Genomic DNA, 7,420 nt, shown 5'->3' with positions numbered 1-7,420 from the left:
ACAAGAGACCCACTTTAGACCTAGGGACACATACAGACTGAAAGTGAGGGGATGGAAAAAGATATTCCATGCAAATGGAAATCAGAAGAAAGCTGGAGTAGCAGTTCTTATATCAGACAAAATATACTTAAGACTATTACAAGAGACAAAGAAGGACACTACATAATGATCAAGGGATCGATCCAAGAAGAAGATATAACAATTGTAAATATTTATGCACCCGACATAGGAGCACCTCAATACAGAAGGCAAATGCTAACAGCCATAAAAGTTTTCTGCTACCAGAAAACTACTAGAGCTAATCAATGAATTTGGTAAAGTAGCAGGATACAATATCAATGCACAGAAATCTCTGGCATTCTTATACACTAATGATGAAAAATCTGAAAGTGAAATTAAGAAAACACTCCCATTTACCATTGTAACAAAAAGAATAAAATATCTAGGAATAAACCAACCTAAGGAGACAAAAGACCTGTATGCAGAAAATTATAAGATACTGATGAAAGAAATTAAAGATGATACAAATAGATGGAGAGATAAACCATGTTCTTGGATTGGAAGAATCAACATTGTGAAAATGACTCTACTACCCAAAGCAATCTACAGATTCAATGCAATCCCTATCAAAATACCACTGGCATTTTTCACAGAACTAGAACAAAAAATTCCACAATTTGTATGGAAACACAAAAGACCCAAAGCAATCTTGAGAACGAAAAATGGAGCTGCAGGAATCAGGCTCCCTGACTTCAGATTATACTACAAAGCTAGAGTAATCAAGACAGTATGGTAATGGCACAAAAAGAGAAATATAGATCAATGGACCAGGATAGAAAGCCCAGAGATAAACCCACACACATATGGTCACCTTATCTTTGATAAAGGAAGCAAGAATATACAGTGGAGAAAAGACAGCCTGTTCAGTAAGTGGTGCTGGGAAAACTGGACAGGTACATGTAAAAGTATGAAATTAGAACTCTCCCTAACACCATACACAAAAATAAACTCAAAATGGATTAAAGACCTAAATGTAAGGCCAGACACTATCAAACTCTTAGAGGAAAACATAGGCAGAACACTTTATAACATAAATCACAGCAACATCCTTTTTGACCCAACTCCTAGAGAAATGGAAATAAAAACAAAAATAAACAAATGGGACCTAATGAAACTTAAAAGGTTTGCACAGGAAAGGAAACCATAAACAAGACACAAAGACAGCCTTTGGAATGGGAGAAAATATTTACAAATGAATCAACTGACAAAGAATTAATCTCCAAAATTTACAAGCAGCACATGCAGCTCAATAACAAAAAAAACAAACAACCCAATCCAAAAATGGACAGAAGACCTAAATACACATTTCTCCAAAGAAGATATACAGACTGCCAACAAACACATGAAAGAATGCTCAGCATCTTTAATCATTAGAGAAATGCAAATCAGAACTACAATGAGATATCATCTTACACCAGTCAGAATGGTCATCATCAAAAAATCTAGAAACAATAAATGCTGGAGAGGGTGTGGAGTAAAGGGAACCCTCTTGCACTGTTGGTGGGAATGTAAATTGATAAAACCACTATGGAGAACAGTATGGAGGTTCCTTAAAAAACTACAAATAGAATGACCATACAACCGAGCAATCCCACTACTGGGCATATACCCTGAGAAAACCATCATTCAAAAAGAGTCATGTACCAAAATGCTCATTTCAGCATTATTTACAATAGCCAGGACATGGAAGCAACCTAAGTGTCCATCAACGGATGAATGGATAAAGAAGATATGGCACATATATACAATGGAATATTACTTAGCCATAAAAAGAAATGAAATTGAGTTATTTGTAGTGAAGTGGATCAACCCAGAGTCTGTCATACAGTGAAGTCAGAAATATAAAAACAAATACAGCATGATAACACATATATATGGAATCTAAGAAAAAAACATTTAAAAAAAGGTCATGAAGAACCTAGGGGTAAGACGGGAATAAAGACACAGACCTACTAGAGCATCGGCTTGAGGATACGGGGAGGGGGAAGGGTAAACTGGGATGAAGTAAGAGAGTGGCATGGACATATATATATACCACCAAACGTAAAATAGATAACTAGTGGGAAGCAGCCGCATAGCACAGGGAGATCAGCTAGGTGGTTTGTGACCACCTAGAGGTGTGGGATAGGGAGGATGGGAGGGAGGGAGACGCAAAAGGGAAGTGATATGGGAACAGATGTATATGTATAACTGGTTCACTTTGTTATAAAGCAGAAACTAACACACCATTGTAAAGCAATTATACTCCAATAAAGATGTTAAAAAAAAATAGGTCTAGAGTCTTCAAAAATGTCCATGTCATGGACTTTCAAAAAAATGCAGAACTCTACTAGGTGTAAAAGTACTAAAGAGAATGATAACTAAAGCAATTTTGATCCTTGGTTGGATCAGGAATTGGATGGAAAAAGAAATAGCTATAAGATACATTACTAGAATAAAAGTGGATATTCGAATACTGACTATAAATTAGACAATAGTAGTGTATCAATTTAATTTTCATGAGTGTGATAATTGCATTATGGTAACTTTGGATAATGGGTGGAGGAGATACACAATAAAGAACTTGATGTGAATTTTCATGATGTCTGAAACTTTTTCTCAATGTCAGAGAAAATATATATATGCACTTATGAATATATATGTATATACACATAAGTGTATATATGCACATTGTGTGTATATATGTATGTCTCATATATACGGTGTGTATATATATATATATATATATATATGTCCAGAAAGAGAGAGGGAGGAAAGAAGGAAGGAAGGAAGGAAGGAAGGAGGGAAGAAAGGAAAGAAGGGGGAAGGAAAGAAAAAGGAAAGAAAGAAAATGTGACAAATTATTAAGAATTGATGATCCTAGGTAAAAGGTGTTATGTATATTTATTTTACATGTCTTACAAATTAACTTAAAGTTAAAATTTTTCAAAAAAATTTGAGGGCAAAATAAGTTATTTTTGGTGTACCTAATTCATACATTCAACAACAAACCTTCATTAGTTATCAAGTATTATACTTGATCATGAGACCATGACCTGAGCTTCAAGAAGGGCAAAAGGACGGAAAGAGAAGTGTAACAGCGCGACTGAGAGCCCAGGTTCACATCCTACGTGAGCACTGATCAGCTGAAAGATTACTGTCAGTCATTTCATCTTTCCGGACCTCAGATTGCTCATCTCTAACGTGATGGAGTTGGACCGAGATGAGTTCAGAAGTCACACGTATAATTCAGATTCAGTGATTCTCAAAGGCAGACTGATAGGAAAGAGACAATCCTATCAAGTACGTGTCACCAAGCCATGTTAAGATGCTGGAAAATGCTACAACCCAGGCAAAGGGCAGGACTGTTTGGTGCTTAATCAGCCAGAAAACTGTGACATTCCTTTTCTCCATTATGATTCCTCAAAGAAAAGCAAACACCAAACTTGGAGCATCACCAACCTCATTACATTATTGCTATACTAGCATTTGTTAGAGTACCAGGTGCTGATAGAACTTCTATGGAGAAACTAACAAATTACTTAACGATTGATGTGTTCAACCACCCACATCTGGAAAGCAGATCATTTATACATTTGCACAAACAAAAGATGAACTGTGCTACTGTGGAAGGTTTTTTTTAGAAAAATTTTCTTATAGGAAAGATTTTTTCACATAGGGTGAGCTATGTTTGACAGATTACACATATGAATCACTGGCTGAGGACTCAATTGAATAGTATGGTGATTTCTTTGTTAGGTTCATTTTTTTCTGTTTATCAAGTCCATTGTTGGGAAATTTGAAAAGACTGGTTGTTTTAAGACATTCTGACATGCTGTAATTACCATAAGGAAATGTGGATATGAGATCTAGAAAAACGGGAGATACTAATTTACTTAAAATCATCAGAAAGGTAATTCAGGGCCCTCGGGCCCTCCCCCAGCTCTGGTAACCGCAGGCTGCCCTGAGGGGGCGGCTGGGCTGCAGGCGGTTTGGCAGATTGGTGAGGGAATGAGGAGAAAAGCGAACGGCCGTCTCCTCCCTGCCCCATAGCGTGCTCGCTTTCCTGATGGGGCTTTCGAGAATCTCGAGCCATCTTGCAAGCCGTATTTGAACTGGCCAAAGACAACTTCAGACCTGTATAATGTAACAAACAGCGAAGGTCAGAAAACATTAGGCAGTAGAAGTGTGAGCATATTAAGCAAGATGAACGTCTCAGGAAGCAGTTGTGGAAGCCCTAGTTCTGCAGATGTATCTAATGACTTTAAGGATCTTTGGACAACACTAAAGGAGTATCACGATAAAGAAGTACAAGGTCTACAAGTAAAAGTAACCAAACTGAAAAAGGAATGGATTTGAGATGCACTAAGACTAGAAGAATTCTTCACCAAAAATCAACAGCTGAGAGAGCCACGGAAAGTCCTTCATGAAACCATTAAAATTGTAGAAGACCGATTAAGAGCAGGTTTACATGATCACTGTGTGGTAACTGAAGAACATATGCGGAAGAAACAGCAAGAGTTTGAAAATATTCAGCAGCAGAATCTTAAGCTTATCACAGAGCTTATGAATGAAAAGAATGCAGGAAGAAAGTAAAAAGCTTTCTGAACAGCTGCAGCAGAAAATTGAGAATGATCAACCACAACAAGCAACCGATCTTGAATCTGAGGAAGATGTTATTCCAGATTCACCAGCAACAACCGTTTCATTTTCTGGCACTAACCGGCTGTGAAGGAAGGAGAACCTCCACATCCGACACGTAGAACCAACACATACTAAACTGAAGTACTCTGGGTGTGCACGTGAATGGAGAAAAGTACCAAAGTCTTCACCTCATCCACAACATAAACATAATGACCGTAAAATTCTAGTGGCTGACACTTGCGATCAGAGTCAAGCTCCAGTGGCTAATACACATGGAAAAAGCAATTATCCTCCTGATAATTTAGCTACAGTTGTTGCTGAAACACTTGGACTTAGTGTTCAAGATGAATCTGAATTTCGAGGTCCTAGGAGCCCACTTGGTGATGAGCTCTACCACTGTGTGGAAGGAGATCACAGAAAACCTTTTGAGGAATCTAGAAGAAATTGTGAAGATAGTTTAAGATTTTCAGATTCTAATTCAAAGACTCCTCCTCAAGAAGAATTGACTACTTGGGTATCATCTCCTGTATTTGGAGCTACCTCTAATGTGAAAAATAGTTTAGGTTTGAATACAAGTTTGTCCCCTTCTCTTTTAGAGACTGGTAAGAAAAACCATCTGAAAACAATGTCTTTCAGCAACACTTCTAATTCTAGATCGGAGAAACCTATATGAAAATCTGAAGATGGTGCCCTTTTCACACATCATAATCTTGGGGCTGAAGTGAACAAGATCACTAACGAGTCATCTTCTAATAAGCAGATGCTTATAAATAAAAATACAAGTGAACCCCTAAGTGAACAGGATAGTATTGGTCACATTAAAGATACTGTTACTGGGCTCCCCTGGTGGTGAGTGGTTGAGAGTCCGCCTGCCGATGCAGGGGACGAGGGTTCGTGCCCCGGTCCGGGAAGATCCCACATGCCACGGAGTGGCTGAGCCCGTGAGCCATGGCCGCTGAGCCTGCGCGTCCGGAGCCTGTGCTCCACAACAGGAGAGACCACAACAGTGAGAGGCCTGCGTACCGCAAAAAAAAAAAAAAAAAGATACTGTTACTGATAAAGGTAAACATGTGGTACCCCTGAAATCACTGGGAGGCCGAACCAAATGGAAGAAAATCAAGGAAGAAAGTGAAGATGAAGTAAGCTGCCCCCAAGCCTCCTTTGCTAAAGAAAATGCTTTTCCTTTTCCACTGGATAGTCATTCTTACATGAATGGAGACTATGTGATGGATAGACCTCTGGATCCGTCTGATCGATTTTCAGCTGTTAAGCGACAAGAGAAAAGCCAAGGAAGTGACAACTCTAAAACTGGATTTAGGCAAGTGACCCTTTATGAGGTTTTGAAGCCTGTTGCAAAGGGCTCTTCCTCAAGCCGTAAGGCCTTGAGTGGGAGCTGTGGATTAACCAAAGATTCCCCAGAAGAGACCAGCAGTTTACAGGAGTCCCTCCTCCCGTCCTTGAGTAAATCTCCGGATAATAAAGCACTGTTACAAATAAAGGAAGAAGATTCTATCTTTAAAATTCCTCTACGTCCACGTGAATGTTTGGAGACAGAGAATATTTTTGATGACATGAACGGTGCTGGTTTTCGTGAGCCTATAAAAATAAAAACCAGGTCAGTCCATGGAGCATCAGTTCTTCAGTTAAATCCATGTAGAATTGTTAAAACAAAATCTCTACAGAACAACCAAGATGTATCCTTTGAAAACATCCAGTGGAGTATAGATCCAGGAGCAAATCTTTCTCAGTATAAAATGGATATTACTGTAGTAGATACAAAGGGTGGCAGTCAGTCAAGATTAGCAGGAGGAAAGACAGTGGACATGGACTGTAGGTTGGTTAGTGAAACTATGCTTTTAAAAATGAAGACCCAAGAGCAGAAGGGAGAAAAAAGTCCAAATGGAGAAAGAAAAATGAAAGATAGCTTGGAAGATATGTTTGATAGGACTACACATGAAGAATATGAATCCTGTTTGGTGGATAGCTTCCCCTAAGTAGCAGATGAAGAGAAGGAGTTGTCAACTGCTACAAAAAAACCAAACTCTCCTGGTGGTAAACAAGATAAAGTCAAACAGAAAGCGTTTGTGAAGCCATATTTTAAAGATGATGAAAGAGAGACTAGCTTACAAACTTTTCCTCATATTGAGGTGGTTTGGAAAAAAGAAGAAAGAAAAAAATTGCTTGGACACACATGTAAGGAATGTGAAATTTATTACGCAGATTTTCCAGCAGAAGAGAAAAGAAGTTGGCTTCCTGCTCAAGACACCGATTTCGCTACATTCCACCCAACACACCAGAGAATTTCTGGGAAGTTGGTTTTCCTTCCACTCAGACTTGTATGGGAAGAGGTTACATTAAAGATCTTGATCCTTCTCCTCGTCCAAAAAGATGGCAGTCTTGCAATGCAATACTTTTTCCAAAAGGCAAAGAGCAGAAGACATAAATGTTGAAGCAAAAACAGGAGAAATGACAATATTCTTTTTATTTATAGTTAAAGTTGGTATTAAACATTGATTTTTTTGATCTTCTGAAAACTGATTTATAACTCATTTTTCTATTGAAAATATTTTTAAATGGCATTTACCCATCACACAGATGACTAAAAATGGATGTTTATGTCATATTTTCTTGCTTTTGCACCTTTAAAATAATAAGGTGCTTGCATTTTGTACTCCAAGTTAAGAGTTGTTTATTTCTTTATTTGGTAATATCTAATTACAATTTTGAAAATATAAAA

General features: G+C 38.0%; 1 pseudogene; it reads left to right on the top strand.

The window, feature by feature from the left end:
• The first annotated feature begins 4,245 nt into the window (after positions 1-4,245).
• LOC136132048 (DNA endonuclease RBBP8-like) lies at positions 4,246-7,126 on the top strand (annotated as a pseudogene).
• Positions 7,127-7,420: the final 294 nt, after the last annotated feature.

This window comes from Phocoena phocoena, chromosome 12 (assembly GCF_963924675.1).
Source record: "Phocoena phocoena chromosome 12, mPhoPho1.1, whole genome shotgun sequence".
Classification (NCBI taxonomy): Eukaryota; Metazoa; Chordata; class Mammalia; order Artiodactyla; family Phocoenidae; genus Phocoena; species Phocoena phocoena.
Note: the sequence above shows the minus strand (reverse complement) of the source record. Positions and strands in the feature narration are given on the sequence as shown.